The sequence below is a fragment of the Aythya ferina genome (genome assembly GCF_964211825.1).
Source record: "Aythya ferina genome assembly, chromosome: 3".
In the NCBI taxonomy this organism is placed as follows: Eukaryota; Metazoa; Chordata; class Aves; order Anseriformes; family Anatidae; genus Aythya; species Aythya ferina.
In genome coordinates, this window is record NC_140298.1 from 48,661,619 (window position 1) to 48,683,693 (window position 22,075).

The 22,075-nt window shown below is 37.4% G+C and overlaps 1 long non-coding RNA gene across 1 annotated transcript; it reads left to right on the forward strand.

The window, feature by feature from the left end:
• Positions 1-444: 444 nt before the first annotated feature.
• Positions 445-9,368, forward strand: LOC311435083. The gene is made up of 3 exons (XR_014691919.1): positions 445-553; positions 8,150-8,280; positions 9,128-9,368. It is a non-coding gene; the product is annotated as an uncharacterized lncRNA (long non-coding RNA).
• Positions 9,369-22,075: the final 12,707 nt, after the last annotated feature.

The window sequence follows — 22,075 nt, forward strand, 5'->3', positions numbered from 1 at the left end:
TGTCACAAGCAGCACTCTTCCAGACACCCACAGAGTAGCACATTTTTTAGGAAAAAAATTTACAGAAATGTATTAAGATCCAAGACTGGATTGGTCGAGCAAAAATGCAGTAGCCATGCTTTTAAATGCAAAGCCTACTTTGATTCCATCGTTCTGGCTGGTCTGAAGACCAAAAGAGATTCAGTGCCAAAAAATGGTTTCTGTAATATCTTTTGCCCAAATTGAAGTATGATTTCGGATCACATGTCCATAGTTATGCTATACAACTTGCTGCCTAAGGACTAAAAACTGGCTCCCGCATGTGTTGTATAATGCTCAGTTAATTGCAACCACAGTATAATATTTTGTAAATTGTAGGTGGACCAATTAGAAGGTACATAGAAGGTACATGTGTTTTATTCCTATTTTTGCTCTTTCCCCTCAGGAAATGAAAACAATTTGTGGAGAAGGAAGAAATTTTCATTAGTTGTACATTCTTGAGCTGTGGTCTCCAGTCTCACAGTCCTCAGTGTTAAACAACAAACAGATTGAGCACAATGACAAAGTGACAGAGGTAAAAATAAGAGAAAAAAAAAAAAAGAAAAAAAAAAAAGGGTGGGGGGACGCTGTTGAAATAAAAGCAATTCAGTGGAATTTAGCAGTATTTGTGTAAATGTCATACCTGTGCAGCCTTAAATTAAGAGATCATCTGATTTCTTGAAAGAAGAAAGTCTTCTTCCTTACATCCTTCACAAGCTGCCTGCTAAAGAAAAGAAGTGAATGTGTGTTTGTGTGTGTGTTTCCACTGGAAAAAATGTACTTTGGGTATTTTCTTTTTCTCCTCAGACTTGTTTATTGAAATAGGTAGTGTGAGGATTTCAGAAAAATATATGTAATTTCTGAATACAATGTGTGCCCTGTACCTACAGTAACAGAATAGATTAAAAGGACAATTAAGATATGTTTTATTTGTGGATTCAGGTCTGGCTCAAAACATCTTGAAACATAGATAAACTGATTTTTATCACAGAAAAGGAATATAAGTAATTCGGTAGCTGTTTTAATATCAGGATATATATTTTCAATAGCAGCAGTGTACACTGTTCTAAGAGAACAAGTGATGGATAACAGCCAAGAGACTTCACTAAACCAACTCAAGTTTTACAAGTGTGCATTAGTTTATACTTGGATGCCATACTTCTAGGAGCAGATATTTTCTTGAGTAAATAGAGTCTTTTTGTTAACTGACACATAATAATGATTTCTGAGAAGTATAAAAAAAAAAGTTACATTGCTATGAATTGAGAATATTGAGATAGTATTGCAAATGCACCAAGTATTATTCAGTTTCTTTTCTTGACGTAGGTACAATTTGAAATCTGCTAAGCTGTCTGTGCCATATTGCTGTGGATGATATTTTAGCTTCACTGATGCCTGTGAAAACTGCCCTTGATTAGAGTGGCATTTTGATGATCTCATTTGTGATGGGAATCAATAGGTCAAGCTGATGGTTGGACTCAGTGATCTTGAAAGTCTTTTCAAACCTAGAGAGGATTCTATGATTCTATGATTCTATGTACATATTGAATGAAATATAGTTATTTAGTTATTTGTCCACTTAATATTTTTATTTGCATTTGTACAAAGGAAAGAAATTCTAGCCAGTTTAAAAAAAAAAAAAAAGACAATAAAAACTAAATAATGTAAAGAATAAAGTGATCAGTGATAAACTTAAAAAAGTAGGAGGCAAAATAGAACCTGTTTTGTTGATATGAACACATTACTAATATGCAAAAATGGGTAAATTTTCTCAAAGTGTGTATGAATGCCACATGCATGGAAAATTATGTAAATTTCCCAGAGGTTCCCTCTTTTTCCCATCCTATTAGTGGGAAGCATGTCGACATGGAAGGAGCATTTGCTCAGCACATTCTTGAGAACAGATGGAAGTGAAGAAAGCTCTCTTTCCACGGGACTACTGTAGGTGGATTTATCTGATCAAATGCAGAGATCTCCTGTGTAGATGTCTCCTGCTAAGTTCATCACACTAAATTCATGCTGTAGTCAGTGAGAGAAATAAGAATTCCTATGATGCAGTTCATCCCAAAGCAGTCCTATATGTTTAGTCAGACAAAATGTTTCCAAATACCTCTCTCTCAATTGGTTGGAAAGGGAATCTGAAGGGTGAATAACTAGTCACAGACTAGTTAGAAATCAATATTTACCTAATATCTTAACTTTATCTTAACTTAGGTAAGTTGAATTCTGTTCTGCATTTCTTTTCTAGTAGGAACAGGACAAGATAAGGTGTTCCTGTATATTTCCCACAAATGGTCTGCTGTTTGACCTGACTGTATGCTCTGGGGAAGAGGTTCTGAGTTTCAGAGAATCCATATATTGAAGGATTCTTCTTCCTACTGCAGGCAGCAGCTCCTACTCAGCCAAAAGTATCTACATCTTTCTGAGGCAAAACTCAAAATTTAGGCTGTTGAAAGCCTTTAGGTACTTTTAGCCACCCTACATTTCTACATCTTGTTAAATAGCCCTTTTTAATTCCAAATTCCATCCTGTTCTCTATCAGTTCAATAATACAATTAGAATACTTGCCACTGGATCCCTTTCCTATGCTTTTGATAGGTTATCTGCATACATGCTATTTTATTATTTTAACTCAAAAGTTGTTCAGTAGTTTACATTTACAGGAAATAAATTTCCCGTCCCCACCCTTTGAAAGCTTTCAAATTCTCTGCATTCTGTTCCACCCAGAATGCTACAGACAGCAAGCCAGCATCCTCCTCTTCATTTTGCATTGTTTATCCCCTGATGAAAACCAAGGCGTTACTATTTGAACTTGGTGATTACAGTAAAAAAATCTAATCTCATTTTGGCTGTCCCTTACAAAGCTCAAATCCAGAGGCATACCTTATTTATTTCTGCTAATTTAATTTTTCTGTCATCCAGTAATGCCGTAAATGCCTGAATACCTGAAATATTTGAGAATACTTGGTATATTCTAAGTGCAGAGGAGGTAAAACAGCAAAATGGCAAAATCAGCTTGTAAAAAATGATATTTGTATTATGAGAGATCTTGAAAATATACAACTTAGCTTCTTGAAACCTGTTCAATAAGATTTGAACCTTCTTCAAAGGTTCAAAATTTGGAGTTTAAACTTCAAACTGGAACAGGAAAACCGGACATGGAAAAGTGACCCAAGACACGAAGACATCTGTATTGGATCTAGTGATGGAATCTGTCCCACTCTTGTTCCAAGCACCACAGGACAGAACTTCACACTGTTGGGAGTACAAAGTGCTGAGGTCCAAGATAGAAGAAAGCTGCAGAGAAAAATAGGATTATCTGCTCTACCTTTCTCTCCTGCAATAGAGCAACTTTTTCTACATCAGCCCTATCAGAGTTTTGTCTAACCTGTTCTTAAGACATCTTTTCAGGTGGTCATTACTTGTTATGACATGGCAGGTTGCTCTTCATGTCTACTCCAACTCTTTCAAACTCAAATTTGATTTTATCCATGATGAGTACAGAGCCTCTTGTGCAGCTGAAGGTTTCTATCGAGTCTACCTACTACCACAAAACTGCAAGGTTTCTCTTCACTACAAGAACTCTATATCTTGCAAGCCTGCCTCACAGGTAATACTTCAAAATAATTGACCATTCTTGGTGGCCACTGTCAAACTGGAAGTACTATGTCAAAACTGGACAGTTTTGATATTAAGTCTTCTCCATCTTGTGAACAACGGGAATACTCGGTCTCTCTTTTTGAAGAACTGCTATACATCTAGCTATTTTCCACCCCATATTTTCATAACTATTTTGTTTGGATGAAACAAAAGGTCTTGCATATTGCTTTTTTCTTGACTAATCCTCCAGTTTGCACAAATAATGTGGAGGGCTCTTCCTGTCCTCAGGTATACCTGAACACTGTCAGTGTTAATTATTCCATCATACAATGGGACTACAGATGCTCTAAGTGATAAAGAGCCTGGTTGGTAAAGAAATGTAACTTCTGAGGTCAAATGCCAAGACCATTGTACATTCTGGAGTGTTTTCAGTCCTTCTTTCTTGAAAATGGCAGTGCATAAAGCACAGTTGCATAACTATACATTGTCAAGCAAAAGGTCACCTGAAACCTTAAGTACTGCTTTTTCTCCCTCTGCTCAGCTGTTTTTCCCATCTGTGATGACTATAACTGTGATAAAAGCCTTCCACATGCCAGCTACCTTCCTGGACTGAAGTCTTTCTTTTCTGTCTGTGGAGCTAAGATCTTCCACAAGAGAAATTCTGGTTCTAACAAGCTGCTGTGACTCCAGGAGGAGTCTGCTTTAGGGAGACTGTGCACTTCTAGGCCTTGTCAGGTCCTTTAAAATAGTTTTCAGTGCAAAACAAACCACTGTTAGACATTAGAGAAATGCCAATTAGAGAGAATTCACTCTAAATCCTGTGAGATTTCATAGTCTTGCAAATGACAGCTCGTCCAACTCCTTCCCTGTATGTTGGTTCTTGCTTTCATGGGTTTGCAGAGTTGTAAGGGTTAACAACAGCCTTCCTGGTGGAATAGTGTGTAGGAGATAAGCTTTCAATATACACAGTTTTACAATGGACTTTGATAATTTTGCATGTGTGATGGTAAGGTGCAACTCCAATTGCAGGGAAGTAAACGGAAGGTCCTTTTCAGTCCTGCATTCCTTACCCTGTGTGTAACCCTTTTATAGCGTAGACAGCAGGGGTTGAACACTCAGAGTCTGGGATTCTATGCAGAGATAATGGCCATGATTTTCAGCAATGTTATCTACATCTTTAATTAGATGAAATGAAGTATAGCAATTTCAGAATAACAGCATGTTTAGTAAGAAGAGAGTGCCTTCACCTTTCCCCGTGCCCACTACAACCAAGTAAATATTTTTTGTAAGGACCGACCTTCCAGGTAATGTTTGGAGGTTAAAAATGGAGATTGAAAATGAGAAAATTATTAACTTCCTCTATCACATTTTTTTTTGATGCATAACTCCAGTGGGAATCAATAAAATATTTTGCACTGACACACATAGCTTCCACCCCCAGCCAGCTGGGCCAAAATGGGGATTACCAAAGCCGTCTTTCTTTCTCTCGTCTTTTTGCGTTCTGGTAAGATTTCTTTGCCTTACATTCAAATTAACAAGATTAAAACCAAATATTTTCAATATCAGCTTTATGAAGGTAGGTTGTAATTTTCTGATTTGCTGATCAGCTGCCACAGGTGCTGTAAGAACATCAGACTCACAGTAGCTCAGGATTGCCGCAAATGAAGGTTGTTTATTAAGGTGCCTGAGTATCATCTGAAAATGGTGACGTACATTCAAACCACAAATGTTAGTAAATTTATTCCACACTAAGGATCTGTACAAAATCATAAGAATCTGTAGCTCTCATCTCATCATTGAGAAATATCTTTTGTAGGAGCTGGTGCAGGTCTGCAAATGGTTGCTGTGCTGCTAACAAGTTTCTGCAAGATTCTGTTTGATTTAGGGATGGGCTTAAGATATAGAAGTCAAGTTGCAGCTGAGTATCAGATATTCCAGAGTTTCAGAGACACGTAAATTCCTGAATTGGCTTTCATGTGAAACACATCAGTTCCAACTACAGCAATTATACAGAGTCTTGCTTAAGACAACCATTCCTTCGGAGTTCAGGGTTCCCAAAATCAACTTTGAAGCAGTTATGTCTAGATGACTGGTATAAGATTTATATACTGTACATTGTATTTAAATATAAAATAGTACAATGTAATATATATTCTTACCTGCTAAATGTTTTTTGTTCTCTGGTTCTGTATCACTAAGACACTGTTTTTGTGAAAGATGAACACATCGTATACCAAGCTTGAGAAATTAGGTTACAACTGAGCTGATGTGAAAATTATTGTTGGCTGGGACAGTGCTAAGGAAACTCCTATGCTTGGATAGCTTTATAGTTGCTTTCTTATTGCTTTTAAAGTTAGGAGAAAAATAGGCTTAATAGATTAAAATATAAATTTTCAATCGCCTAAGTGTTGGAGGATTTATTTTTCAAAGAAATACAAGTGGATTTAAAAAAAGCAAAGCAATATGGTGATTTTTTTATTTTATTTTTTTAACATATGTTACTTTTTAGAAGATCTGTAAAAGCTTTGGGCACTTGGAGTAAACATTTCAGTGAACACAGTACATGATCAGAGTTTGTGCAACATAAAAAAAGATAGTACTTTCATTTAGACATTAGATATGTCAATTTTACATCTGTAGCTACATTTTTAATATAAAGTAACAAACATGTCAATATATTTTGTACAACTTCATAGTAATTCAGAAATACCATGTGACATAAATATATAGAAAAATGATACAAATATAGCAGGAATGTGCCTTGTGTACATTGGGTTATTAAAAAAAATTGGTTTATCTGATCATCCTTATTACTTCCAGGTAATGTGATACGGTGCCTCAGAGAAGCTGCCTCTCAAATATTTTTGCATAAATCCAAGTTCATTTCTAAAAGAAATAAGACAATTAGACTGGTTTATTTGTATGACTGTCCTGTTTTCCAACACTATTCCTGGACTTGTAATAGAATGGGCTTCAAACCAGGATGATGCGTATTGCATAAGTTTTGAAATCTGTTTACAATTTTTGTTTTGAAGTCCTTGTCAGACAGCTTAAGCCACATTTTCATTTTCTTGCTGATGTTTAGAGAATCAGTTTAAGTGTCACTGCCACATAAGTAGGCATGCTGCCCAAATTATCTTCTGTTCAGCTTGAACCAGCTAGGATGCACATTTCTGTATGAGCAAAAATTAAAAAGCAACTGAACTGGGACTGTTTTGATGACTGTTTTGAGATTAGAGATGGAGAGAATCACAGAAGGCTCATAAACTCATTGCTATATATTATTTTATATATATATATAAATATATATATATATATATGTTATTGCTTTAATTCTGCCTTCCAAGGTCCTCCTTGCTACCACATTTGACTAATTCAAAATTTTCCATATATTTATGTTTGTGACTCCTCTGTGTATATATATATATATATAAAAGGGAGCTTGGAGAAACGTACATTAACAATTTCGTATGGCAAATACTGAAGAAGAAGGTACAGAACAATGTGAAGTTGAAAAAAAAGTTTTACTTGCAGCTAACTTATATGTGTTGTGCCTGGATATTCTGTTTTGATATTTGATGCAGCTTCTTAAAATTTTCTAAGGAATGCACTGGACACCACAAGTGACTACATGAGAGTTGCAGATTAGGAGAGAACATACAGAAGGGGAGATAAGAAAACCTGTTTTTAATATCAACATTATGTTTTGATAAATCATATTGGACAGTGAAAAATATTTCTGTGAAAATCCATTCATGATTTTTTGACGTATGAACCTGGAAGTAAAGTGTAGTTTCGAAAATGAGATATCAGCAGAAGAATACCACACCATACATGGCACACCACCTAATGTCCATCTAGCCTAGTATCCTATTTTGGTACCAGAACAGAGCATACGCCAACTGTTGTTCCAGCCTTCTTTGACAAACTGGTGTTTCTCTGTCTTCTATACCACCATTTCCCTCTTCTTGCAGTACTGTCTACTTCCTTCAGACAATACTAGGATAATATTGAGGCATAAGAGATGGTAGGGGAGGAAAAATTTCTCTTTAACTCATGGAACAGGAAAGCTCTGTGTCTTTTCTTGCTGTGTGCTGAGAACTCAAATCAGAGTATGTCCCCTCGTAACTGGTCCAGTGTAAAAGCCACCTGAGGTTGGCCAGCATTTTGAATATGAGTCAGCCTTAGAGGACTGGTCAGCTGCCAGTACACACACTTTATAGCAGGCATATTTTACTGCACTACCCCTGGTCTGAAAGCATGAAGGAGACAACCTGAACCACGAATAGCTCATAATATAATGGATAACAAAAGAAGGTTTATTACTGGGTTTGTTGACCACTTCCAAAACTGCAGTTTATTGAAGTAATGTGTCTCTAGCATGAGTGAACAGCAACATGGGATGATACTTTATCTGTAGCAGTGTCTCTCCATTAAAAAAATAAAAAATAAAAAAAATCATTAAACTGCTCAGGATAACACTTCACACCTTTACTCAGTAACATATTTTCAGTCCATATTTCTATTGCAGGGGCTTAGACACAACTTGTTGCAGGGACCCTAATGGCAAGGAGAGGACCTGGTGCTATACTATCAACAGCTTGACACGATGGCAATACTGCAGCATTCCTCAGTATCCACAGACAGCATCAAATACCTCTGGTAAGAAGGCTGGGATACAGCTGTGCAAGAAAAGCAGAAAATACAATGAAATGTGATCATTTGAGTTGCAAAAATTTCTACTAAAGCTCTGCTAAGTGGCATTCATTGTTCATTGATGTTTTGGTCATACTGCAAAACTTTTCCAGTCATGGGTAGAAAGCAGGGCCTTTTGATCATAGGGGGACAGACAGTGAAGCATTTAAGTCTGCTTATTGACAAATTAGTTCTAGTTTTCTATTTATAATGTAAGTAAAATCAAGAACATGTCAGAAAACAAACAAACAACCAACAACAACAAAAAAAACCACACAACTAAAGATCTCTGGTAAAAAACAGAATACTTGGCACCACATGTCTTATTGCATTTGCTGGGGGGAAAGTAAAAATGAGGATGAAAGAAGGAAAAGAAAACAAAAGAAAAACAATTCTTTTTTTTTCAATTCTTCTTCTTTTTTTTTTTTTTAATCTTGAGCATTAATCTCCTAAATCTAACTCATAAAAATTGCATTTGATTAAATTTTAGATCTGTATGTGAAAGTTTACTTCACTAATAAAAACATATGCAGTGTGCAGAAGTGAAATTTAAATGCAAGTGCTCCTACCAAATACCATCTGGTGCATGAAATCTTTCCAGACACTTACAAATGCCTTCTGGTCTTTATTCTCAAACATTCCTGCAGTTGCTTACTAGTCTGTCTGAATTTTCTATCTCAACTTTACCTGTTTCCTGAAGGTGTTTTTGTTATATATATATATTATATATATATATATATAATATATATATATATTTTTTTTTTTTTTAACTTGTAAATAAAATTAAACGACTCATTTCTCTTCTTCATTACAGATGTGCATATGCCAATGTAGTCTTCAAGTGTGATTGAGATGCTTGGATTACCGTGGAACATCTCCTTTTATTGCTATGGAAAAGACATGACAAATGTGGAGATCTCTGATGCCTTACCATCACTATGGAACAACATGAGATTTCCCAAATACATAATTTCCCGAATTATGTATTTTGCATTTTTGTGTTATGTTAGCCAGTTGTTCTCCCTTTCCACATAGTTGCCTTACAGCACTTGAAAGTAGAAAGGAATGTGCTTAATAAAACAATAATAATGTCCAAATTAAAAAAAATCACCCATTAAGTCTTTTTTTTTTTTTTTTCCCCACAAAACTTAAATATAAATTAAGAGGGTCCCTTTAAATTGCCCTTAAAAAATTAAGAGCTGTCATTACTCTTCAAGAACATACTCAAGAACAGTCATTCAGGCATATGGCAAAATAGCTGTATGCTTTCCAAAACTGTCTCTTTATAAATATTTGAGAGTTCTAATAACCCTTAAAGTGCTTCAGAGAATAATACATGGAAGAATTAAACAGCTGAAATATTTACTAGTGGCCAGGAATGTGTTTTATATGGCAAAGCAATCATAATGGCTCACCCTTAGTTTTAAACTGCAATTGAAATGATAAGAGCAATACAACTAATGTGACTCCTTCCCTCTTCAGTCCTCTCATCTCATTTTTTCTCCAAATCCTTTGAGTGTATCATCATTGCTTCCCACATAAATCTCTGTTCAAACCTGGCAACAGCTCATCTCCTATCCTCTGTTCTGTCTCAAATCACAATTCTATAATGAACTGTTTTTGTTTTTGTTTTTGTTTTTTATTTTTCTTTTCTGTAGTAAAAGGTTTTTGTCTGTTAAACTGTTGGATATTTTGTCACTATTCTGATTCAAGAATAAAAAATTAATTGAGTTCTTTAAAGTTCTTGGGGAGAGGATGACTATTCCCCTCACTGTCCCATCCAACTTCCCCTGTACAAACACTTATGGTAGGAAATGCTCTGTGTATCCAGCAGAACTATTCCTGGATAGGAATCCCTACTCAAACTCATATGCATATGCATTCATGAGTCCTTAAGCCTAAAAATTAGAAGGGACTGATGAATTGTTATTCAATATCTGACAGTGAAAAAAAAGATCTTTTTAATTTTATGGTGAGCTACCGTTCATGAAAGATATGGCTGAGGTCAAAAGTGAATTAAAAAAAAAAACACAAAAGGATATTTTCTGAAGTTGCATATTTGCATATGTATTCTAATGAATGTCAATAAAGAGGAAAACTACATCGTCAGGCATTACTCAGCTAGTCAGTGTATTTGTACAGCCAATGGTTAAGACTCCACATACATAGTTAAGTTTATCAAGAATGAAATGGACATTTTTATGGACAAAATATATCCTGCTATTTATGTCATATTGATAACTTTTTCTTTGTTTGTACTTGGTAAAGATATGAATTCTGTGATATTGAGTAAAACAACAAATTTGTACCATTTCTGTACTTTACATGTCATCTGTTCTGTGAAATGTTCCCACACATTTTTGCAGGGCTCCGTACATGAGCCAAGGTGCAATATACTTATTTCTGGGGATCTAGGAAAGATTTATTTCTGAAACCTGGATAATGATATAGCCCCATGGGTCCCGTGGTGTTACACTACTGCTCCTATGGTGAGATGGGAGTACTGTAACCCACACAAGTGTGGCAATGAAGGACACCTTGTTTCACCTGAACCACCTCATGCACCAGGAGAAGCAGACAGTGATATGACAGATATAAACTAAACAAGTAACCAACTTGGGGTGAGTGTGCACTGGTGTGCAGAAGTCAAGGGCTGCATGGGGCAGGCATAGTACCAGCAGCTGCACCCCAGGAGCGTGTGTACTTTTAAGCTCCTGACCTCATCTGAGCCATTCCTGTATGTGGTCTTCTGTAGCTTCTGTTCTTTGTCCAAGTGCAACTAACATTCTACTTTTACCTATATCAAATTATTAGTATCTCTGCTAATATTTTATATGCTTTTTCTTTTGCTTATTTCTCTAATTAAAATCCTTGCTGACCGAAACTGTATTTTCCATGTGGTAAAGCATCATAATGGGCAGTTTTTGGGAAAAAAAAAAAAAAAAAAGTAGGAAAACATTAAATACATGGTGCTGCAAGGTACTGAGTACTCTGTGCAATGCCTTGCAAGGAGCAATTTTTAAACATACTTGCAAATGCACACACATCCAGATCCTTCCCTCTGACAATACTGAGAACCACTTAAGCTTAACTTTGCTTTTAAAAATGTTATCTAATTCTTCTGGCTGAAGCAAAAAGCTTGCAAATGAAAAGCTGGAAATGAAGAGATTGTAAACAACATATTGGTATCTGCTGGAGATGGCAAAGAACCTGAAACAATATCTGTAGCAACATTTTAACTCTGAAATGGGTCTAACTCTACTATATCAAAAACAGTATGATGGAGGCTTCTCAATGTTTTTGTAGTGTATGTGATAGCTGATAGCAGCGTCTACAAATCAACATATTCTTTGAACTGGTATTTTTAACAGACAAATGCTTCAGTGCAATTTTTCTCAGAGTATCAGCCATCAAAAAATCTTCTTTATGTAAGCAGGAAGGAAGAAAATTCTCCCATCTGTTTATTTCCATTTAACTTGGAATTTATCCCAATGATTCACAATAAAAATATAATTATTTTTCCCCTCCCTTTACATTATGTATTACTGGAAATAGTAAAGATTATCATGACGCAGTCACAAAAACTAGAAGTGGCAGGACTTGTCAAGATTGGTGTTCTGAAGAGCCTCACTGCCAGTTTGCTCACTCCAGACACTGATCCAAGATCCGGCCTGGATAAAAATGTAAGCAGCTGTTAATGCAGTATCTTCATCTGGTGTTGCTTCCCTCCACTCAGACATTCCCAGTCAACACCAATTGTCTGGGAAATTAACCCCATGTTCTTGGAATGAACTAAGCATCTAATCTCATTAAATTTTACTGGTATAAGTGGTCAGTGTTCTTTTAATGAGGTGGGTCCAGGAGTCCTGTCACATTCTCTTTCAGCCCAGTGGTATATTTTCTCTCTGGCTCTGCCAAAAATGATGGGTAGCACTTTTAGAGAGGACCTGTCAAATGACAAGGCTTCCTGGCCACCTGGGGACCACAAAGCCTGCTCTCCAGCCAAAGCCCCTGTCACTCCTGCTAGGAGGAACAGGTTGGAAGAACTGCCCTACAGCAGCGAAAGAGATAGAGAGTGAAAATCTATTTCAGGCTTGTTTAGCTATCTTTATACTACGATGTTCAGTACCACATACTTCTCCAATTTAGCAAATGTAGTTCACTGCACTAGGACACAGAGACACAAAAATCCCATTCTAGCTCCCTAGCAATCTTTTCTCTTCTTCCAACTCACTTTAACATGCCTCATTCCAGGCAGTGTCTTCACTTGTTCTGGTGTTTCATACTCTATTTACTGCTTTTCTTGTGCTGTGGTATGAATCATTTCCTCTACAACCACACAATTTTACAGCTCGCTGACCATTCTCCTTGTGATGTGAGATTCTTGGCTCTTCATCAAATTTCAGTGTAGTCTGGGAAGATGTCCTCTTATGTTACTGTTTCCTAAACAAAAGCAGACATCCAGTCATTGCTTTCTTTCTCCCTCCTGATAATTATGAAGATATCTTAGACAAGGGAAGAGCAGAAGGAACAGCAAGTGTCATTCTTACTAGAGAGAAAGGGGATGGACAGAGGAAAGAACAGAAAGTCTATCAACTTTGAAAACTGATTCACATGTTATTCTCTCACTTGTCCCTTCTTTCACATGAAAGCAGCTCAACCTGCTCTTCAGTCCTTCCCCTGCTTTTTATTTGTCCTTAGACCACCCTGCCCTGAGAAGGAAAGACAGTGAAGAAAATTAGGAGGCTGAAGGAGCACAGAGAACTTAGTGCTGGGTTGGAAGAGAGCAAATAAGAATGCCAGTGACAGAAGAAACTGGATGCTCTATACCGGGAACCAGTCAGTAGAAGAGACAAATTCTGTCTTCTACATTTCTGAGAGCTAACAGTAATGTAATTGATGTGCATGTATGTACAGTGTGTACATACACACAGGACAGATATGCATCCTAATATTGATTTTAAATCTCATAATTTGGGACTGGGCATCATCATTGAAGCTAACTGATCTCTGAGGAGAAGTGTGATGACAAAGGGATGTTTTCAGAGAGCAGACCTGAAAGCACTGGCAGTCTCCTCATGGCTTTGACAGTGCCAGTAAATTAAACAAGACCAGATCAAGAGCTATATCTTACCTTGTGCCTACAGAACAACCAGGCCTCATCTACACTGCTTGCTGGGAAAGTCCCTAGGCTGTGTCAGCCCCAAAATTATGTTTTGGCACTGTCTGAGACAATGCTAATCATCATGGGCCAAAGTCAGGGAACGTGTTTAACAGTTGAACAGCTTGCATGATCACAACATAGGGTGCAAGCCCAAGCTTTGGCCATAATTAATTTTCTAGTATAGACATAGTCTTTGTCCTTTCTTCACCAGACAAAGGACATCCTGGTACAAAAATCACTGCCAGTCAGACAGAAAGGAGTAGGATCACTATAAGAGCATTCCAGCTTTGGGATGAGTTTGGAACAATGAAAAGACTGCATGTATTTACTCAGGGAGTTAGCAGCACCTCCGCCTCTGGACATAGACAGCAATCAGCTTCTGAGATGGGTCATAGTTGTATATGCTGAAGTGAAGACAGTATTTTGTGTGTACTACTGAGTCAGCAAAAGATGTGATCCTGGCACCATGTCAGCTGGCAGTAAAAGCCTGGCAAGAGCAGCAGATGATTTAGGACTGGGGAGTGCATCAGGGCAAGGGAGATATCACAAGACACAACCACAGCTTACTAAAATGGAAGCAAATTCAGAAACAGATATTCTTGGCCTTCCACAAGTTCACAGGAGCAAAACTCCCAATGAAGGTGGAAAATAAACAGAAAAAAAGAAAGTAGACTTCTCTGAAAAAGGGCAATGTTGCTAACAAAACATTCCCTTTGACTGTTGCCAGAAAAAAAAAAAAAGTTCTCACACTTATTGTATGTTATGCACATGTATTTATGTGCATAATTATTTCTGACTGTCCATTTGGACAACATGTTGGACTATTGACAAGCAGAAGGGAACACAGACTGTTCTATGATCATTCTTGCCCTTTGGATGATGCATCTTCCTGCCTATCAAATGCATTTATCTTTGGCTCTTGTCTCAGACTCTAAAGGAACTGGAAAATGTGGATTTGACTGTAATATGGGTAGACAGTAAGACAGCCAGTGAACTAACATCAATTTCAGAAAGATCTTGGTCCAATTTCCAGCTGATATAGTGAAGTGAAATGAAACTCAGTTTCATAAATAGTTCTAACCTAATATTTCCTAATAAACAACTGCTACACTTCCCTCCCAAAGGACCTGACTTTCAACAGCATAGTATGAAATTCTTTATCCTAATCCACTGACTGTGTTTATCCACAAAAGCCCATAAAATAATTTAAAACAGAATTCTAGAAAGCTTCTTACACTTTTCACAGCTAGCAGAGGAGACAAGCACAATGCCTGGCGCCTACTACTCAAAGCACTGATGTGGGATATGACATGGGTTGGCAAACCATGCAAATGAAAATTACATGGTCCTTGGCCCTTCAAAATATGAGTTACATTGTGCTTGTCAGAGCAATGCCCTTTGCTGCTTGCCCAGTAATATGAAAACTGAAGAGGGGTCTAAGGATTCTCAAGTGTTTAGCTAGCTGTTTGCTGTTGAACTAAGTGGCATTAAGGCTAAGCCAACAACTGGTGCACAGAGCAAAACCCCATTCTCTGTCTATCTCTACATCTCAGGAGTTTTTAGAATCTTGCATCTTCTGCCTGCCTCTGATAACCAACCCTCCTTCTATGTTTATTGTATTTTATTTCTAATGGCTTTGAGAAAAATAAATGAAACATTATGTGCATAGGAAAGACAAATCTGTCACGAACAAAAAAGCATATCAAAACCCTGTTCAAAATTTAGATTTTGTATTAGTGATAGATATAAATTAGGAAATCAGGAAGTATTTATATCTTGAAGCTGAGGCTTTATGTTCTTTATTTCATTCCTTGTTAGACTATTGCAGAAATTCTGATGGAGGTGGTGCTACCCAACAGACCTTGGTGCTATCCAACAGACCCCCAGAAAACTTGGGAATACCATGAAATCCTCAAGTATGGTAATGATTGTTTCATAGATTCTTATAAATCTTGATAGGAAGATCACTAAAAACAGGTCAGATCAGATGTGGCTTTGCTTCACCAAGGCTTGAAAACCTCCAAGCATGTGTATTCCACAGCTCCCCAGGGACCTTGCTGCAGTACCATTCTCATTATTTTTTTTCCTGGTCTGAAAAACAAACTCTCAAAGCCAGTGTGTGACCGTTGCCCCTTGTTATCTTATCTGGCACTACCAAGAAGAGTTTGCCTCTGTTGTCTTTGCTGCTCCCCTTCAGGTAGTTGTAGGTAGCTGTAGGATCTTCTATTACCCTCCTCTTTGCCAGGCTAAACAAGCCCAGCTCTCTCAGTCTCTCCTCTAAGGCCATGTGCTGTATGCTTCTGACCCTATTGGTAGGCTCATCTGGATTCTCCTCAGAATCTCAAACTCCCTCCTGAACTGATGACTCACAACCAGACAACAAGATTTCAGATGCAGCATCATCAGCACTGGATAAAGAGGGACAAAACCTCCCTTGTTCTGATTCCCATGTTCTTTTTAAGGCACTGAAATACACAAAGTGCCTTATTCCTATCAAGAGTGCACTGCTCACTCATATTCTTCCTGCACTCTGCAACCCGCACAAATTTTGTGACATCCTCCTCAACCAGCTGCTTTCCAGCACAAGGGCTTTTTGTACCCCTGGTGCAGACCTAGGGGTCTGTCTCAGCCACCCTCCTACATTAATGCAATCCTCAAAGTTGATGATATAACAGTCAGTGCCATCATTTCGACCACTAATGAAGATATTGACCATATGGATCCCAGTTTTGTCCCCTGAAGATCACTGCTCGTTGTTGCTCAGGCAGACACTGAGTCACGGATCCCTGTGCTTTGAACCACACGTAGTTATAAACTCACCTAACAGTCCAGAACACAGCTCCTGAGGCTGAGATTTTGCTTTTGTTTTTGCAGTCTTTTATTACAGTTGTGAAAGGTAGCTTCATTTTTCAATCCAAACACAAAAGCAGTCAAAGGACAGCTGTAGATTTGAATTATGTCCATGTGCAGCTGGCAAAAGTATTTGCCTATGATAAATACCTAGCTACTTATACTAATGTCAAGAGCCCACTAAAGAAGCATTATCTGTCTCAGAGAATCAATACAACATTTTTTCTCTGCCCTTCTAGTTTGTTTGTGCAGTCAGTGTGCAATACATTGTCATTTTAAGAGCCCTAACCAAATCCACAAGAGGAAGTATGAAGTAGGATCACAAATCCTATTCTGCTGCTGCTGTGCTTTCTGAAGGAGCTATTCATTGTCACTCATACTTTTACTTCCTGATCACTGATATCCAAATGATACCAACTTAATTTGAAGTAATTTGTGGGATATTGCTATATGGAAAGTAAAATCTTAGCCACAAACTTTTGCATCAGAAGTGGCGTTACCAGTACCCTTATATCTGTTCAGCATTCTTCTTCAGAGAAATCTTCACATTTAACAGCACAAAGCTTCGGGCATGTATAACAACAAGATTTGCATAGTTAAGTGTGCCACCATTTGTGTGTGATTATATCTTACAGGCCATGAAAGCCTTCTTCCTCCAGGTCTTGCTTGGACTATGCGTGGGAAAGGCTTTAGAGCCATCTGTGCAAATCTCAGGGTTTGACTATATTCCAGGGAACCTATGGAGCAGGTGATGTCCCAGAACCTGAGCAGGTAACATTTCCCTGCCAGCATTCTTTATTAATTCCTTTATTCTGATCTCAGAAAGCTTGAAAACTGGCTGCTGATAGTGGTATATTCTTAGAGTATTCCATCTTAGAAACTGCAAAGTGTGATTTACCAAGGCATGAAGTACAGAGAGCTTGAGCATAGTATCTTAGACGAGTTCAGGAGTGTCTGTGCCAGGTGCTGTTAAGGTAAAGTACATCATCTGCTGTATCTTGTTGATGTGGCTTCTCTGCTTTTATTCCAGAGCAGAGTTCAAGGCTCCCTTAGGTGAGTCACATACCTGGCAGAGACAGGTAGGGAGAGGACAGGGATGATCATAAGTAAAGAAAAGCAGACTGGCTCATTGCATTTTGCAGAAACAGCCCCTCATATTGTTCCATAAAAAGATAAAGCAAAAAAAATTGAAATGTAATGATATTAAATAAATAGAAAAATGAAATAGCATAAAATGAAAAGTCAATCTTCGCTCTTTGCTGCCTCTAGAGCTCTCCATAGCATACACATTTATGATAGTTATGTAATAGGTAGGAAGAAGTCTTCCCTAGCCAAAGTTCAGGTTATGCTATTTACTTGCCCTTGTGCAGCTGCGGTGACATATTCACTTCACTTCTGTGCCTCCTTCTTGCACATTACTGATTACCAATATGCTGTCACTAACATATTTACATTCTTTCTTCTTTAAAGAGACAGTGGAGGACTGTTAGTTTTTATTCTCCACAACAGTTTTGTCCAATATGGAATCACCTTTTAGGGTCTTGGTTGTGCCCTGCCTAAGAAAATTTCTGTTTTTGACAGAGTTTCTAGTTACTCTTCCTGGATTAAGAACATAATGGGAGCCAACTGATCCTGGGAATGGACTGCCCTCTCCTGGAAAACCATATGCATATTAGAGACTCCAAGTACTACATCAAAATTATATTAAAATTGAAGAGTCACAAACAAATGCCATCCATTAAAAATTACTGTAAATGAACACTCTGATGAGTAGTAATCAATCTCATGGCTTGTTACCTTTTCTCTGTATGTTCTATTTCAGTGTATTCTACAATAAATGCATGTGAAGCACACATTCAGAACATGCTGTTCTGTGTATAGCTGAACCTCACACATTACTTGTTCTCACGGAAACCTATAGAAAGGTTGCATTGTTCTGGGTCTTTGCATTCTCAGTGTTTTCACTGACCTCCTGCATTTTCACATTTTCTCCCAGGGCCTCTATAGGTCATGAAGGCATCAGGCTGAATTGTGGGAGGCAGAGTTTCTTCATAGGTGGGCTTGGGACTTTTGAATGCCTCTTTCAGGCAGCAGTACGTGGCTCTGGTAGTCTACATGCCTTGGAATTTACCTAACAGCCATCACAGGGATTGCTAGGTAGCTGCCTACCAGTATGAGGATTATTGTATCCTCCAGATGCTGTGCAGGCAGAGGAAAAGAGTCAGCAAAGAACCCTCCTGTTTGAGAAGTTCCTCATTATTGATGGTTGGCAGTAGGCAGGATTTTCTCAGGGTATGGTTTGGTGCAAAGGAAAGAGACTTTGTGTGTGTGTGTCTGTGTGTCTGTGTGTGTTCAGAACTGTTAATGAGTCTCAACACTAAAGTACACATGATACAATAAAATACTTGACTCAAAAACTTTTCCATAGGGCAGGTTGATGCTAGTCTTCAGAGCACTTCAGCACTGTTGCTGCCAACCCATTACAGTAAAAAGCAAAAATGACTTCAGATCCTTAGTACCCACCTTCATTTACTGCGTAAATATCAGAGGTGGGATTTAACTGCCTAAAAATAGATGCCTATGGACATTCAAAAACCTATTGAGATTTGTGGATGGGCTGTCAGAAAAATTACAGGGGGAACCAGACCTTTCTGAAGCGGCAACTGTAGTCCAGGCTGGATTCCTTAAGAAGTCTAAACTGGCATTAGATGCTTTGCTTAAATGAGTCTCAATTGACCTGTAAATCTTCTGTCTTATTTGGGTAGGATTTATATAATAAAGAGGCTAATGAGTTGTTGTTTTATTTTTTTCCCCATTACCTTTTAAGATAGATAAATATGTTTACTGCTTGCTCATAATTTAAGCTGTACAACAGAAGAAAACAAATAATATGTAAGGTATTGTAGAACAACGTTCTCTTTGCCATGCTTTATAATATTAAAGTGGTGAACTATCAGATCTCAGCGTGGCTATTTTAATGTTTCATTTTGCACTGGTAGTAGTTCATTATTCAGTAGCTCATTCTATCATGGTCATCCCTACATCCAGACAATACTATTTCTCCCTGTGTGTGTCATAGCATTAGTTTTCTTTCTGACAATATAATGAAGTGCAATCTTTAAGAAAAAGACTGTCAAGCTATCTAGAAATGTCAATACACTCAAAAAATCATCTGCCATTCATAGCCCGAGGAATAATTTTCACCCTATTCTTAAATAACAAGCATCCTGGACTAGATTCAAATATTCAAATTGCACAAGACTTTCATCATCCTGCTCTTCTCCTTGGAGAGCAGAGAATAGAAAGGAATCAGTTTTTAAGGACTTCAGGCTGTCTGAGATGTGAATTTTGCTGCCTGTGGTTTGGTCATGTTAATTCCATTAACTCCATTAACTCATATATACATATATATGTATATATATATATATGTATATGTATATGTATATATTCCATTAACTCCTTTATATATATATATGCTTTTTTAATTTTTAAAATATTTTTTTTAATAAACTTTGTTTATTTCCCTGCAGAGTCAATATAGATATCAAAGGCTAACCTGACTTTAATCTTTCCTCTTCAGCATCAATCTTCTAAATTCCAATTAAAAAATATTGGTCTGAAAGAGTACTGTCCTAAAACCAGTTTGAAGATATATTATCAGTTAAAATGTTACTGTGTCTTTTATTCCATATCCTCATTTACTACTTTTACTGGTTCAGTAGAGCTGAGAAATCTTTGAAGAAAATAACCCAGTTATTTCCCACACTAAACATTCTGTACAGATAACGTCAATTGAATATCTACTGCCTAAAAGAATTGTGTAGAAATTACTAGATTCGTTATAATAAATGCACACTTATGCAGTAGAAAGAGAATAATGGCATAAGACAGGTATTGCTATTGAATAAGTTTTCTAACAAAGCAAAAACCTAAGAGTTGAAATCATGCCCATTATCCTGGCAAGAGCTAAGCAGATGATATATAACAGAAAACATTACAGTAACAGTTCTTTTTCTATCTCACCTATACTATGTCTTGATTCCCCTGCTATGACCTTAACTGTTTGGAGTTAGAGGTAATGCAATTTTTAATTTTTAAAGATAACATATTTTACCAGCCCAACTGGCATGGCTGGAAAAATGAGATGACATTTTGGGCAAAAAGAAGGGCTCATATGCACAAAAGCTTGTCTAATTTTTCCCACTATATTAGTTGACCTAACAGAAAGTATTAACTTTACCTGTAAAGCTTATCTTGATTATGTCCTTAGATCACCATCACAGCAAAAGCAAACAACCAAAAAGCCTTTTCCACCTTTATTTGCTTGGAGTGGAACTTTGTTCCAAAGGATTCTCAGTCTACAAAATGATTTCCACCTCTTTAGAAGATAACTGGACTGACAGATTTTTCCACCTAAATTATTCTGATGTAGTTAAACTGACAAAAATATCCCCAAATAACCATAGGTATAGACGAGTTCATGCTAATGCAGATTCTGGCTGTGCCATGTCCAGTGTGAGCTGCACTTCTGTGTATATTTTTATTCCTATATCTGTATCTTTATTAGGGTTTTCATTGGTGTGACTTTGCTAGCTAAGCTTTCTAAATGAGATCTAGCCATAGCTCATCTGTGACTTTTAGCTTAAGATGTACATAGGTAAATCACCATTCTGACCACTAAAAATAGATCCATTAAAAGTGGATGAAAAATCCAAGTCTTTGCCCAGTACCAGGAACAATTTGTTGAAGATGTCACACAGGTGATTTGTTCAATTTTGAATAGTTTTTCAGTCCAGTTGTATGCTCTATTTGCCAAGAATATTATGACAGCAATACCCAATACCCTTGACTGTGAACAAAAGCCTGGTTGCTGCTTTAGTAGTAACCCTCCTCCCTTCCTTTCTTCCTTCTCTTTTTAGCAGTAGTTAAGTTGATTGAAAGAAACGCCATTTTTTTGAACATAAATCTCTCTGTGTTCATCTCTCTGTGTGAAGGGTGATAAAACCTAATATGCTTTCTGGAAGAATTCATGAGATGGACAGCTAAAACCATCGCTATCCTAACACATCAAGTGGGCTTGTTTTGCATTGTTAATGTGTGGGCCAGGTTCAGAATAGGAATTGCACTTGTGCAACATCTCTGAACATCGAGGCCTCTTTCCCAGGGTACCTAAGTCTGCATTAATTTGCAAATGTAGGGCTAAACGTTAAAAAAAAAAAAAAAAAAAAAAAAAAAAAAAAAAAAAAAGCATTTGCAAGCCCACAAATCTGCAAATTCAATCATGGTCAAATATCTGCCGATTTGCAGGTGATTAAGGGATCACATTGTAAAGCTTCTGCATTCTTCTGCACTTCTGCCTGAGTGCTCTTTTCTCCAGGTTTGCTCTCACACCTGGAGGTGAGAGTGCAGGATATGAGAAGAGGGACATTTTCTGCAACTATCCTACCTGAAAGGGATCCACCTCCCTTTCACTTCAAGCAGACAAATTAGATCCTTCTTTACACAAGTACATCTAATGCCTCTGTCAAGAAGCAGCAAAGCCAGTGATTCTATTGTTTCAGTCTCCTCCAAGAAAAGCAAAGCAAAGCAAAACAAATCAAAACATAATCTCTTTGTGGAAATCTGCAGAATTTGACAGTTTGAAACTCTATAAGCATGGGATAGGCCAGAGGAGAACCTGAATGATGACTGCACAGAGGGTAGAAAATCATGATGCTGGGAAGCTGCTTGCTAACTCACCAGGGAAAA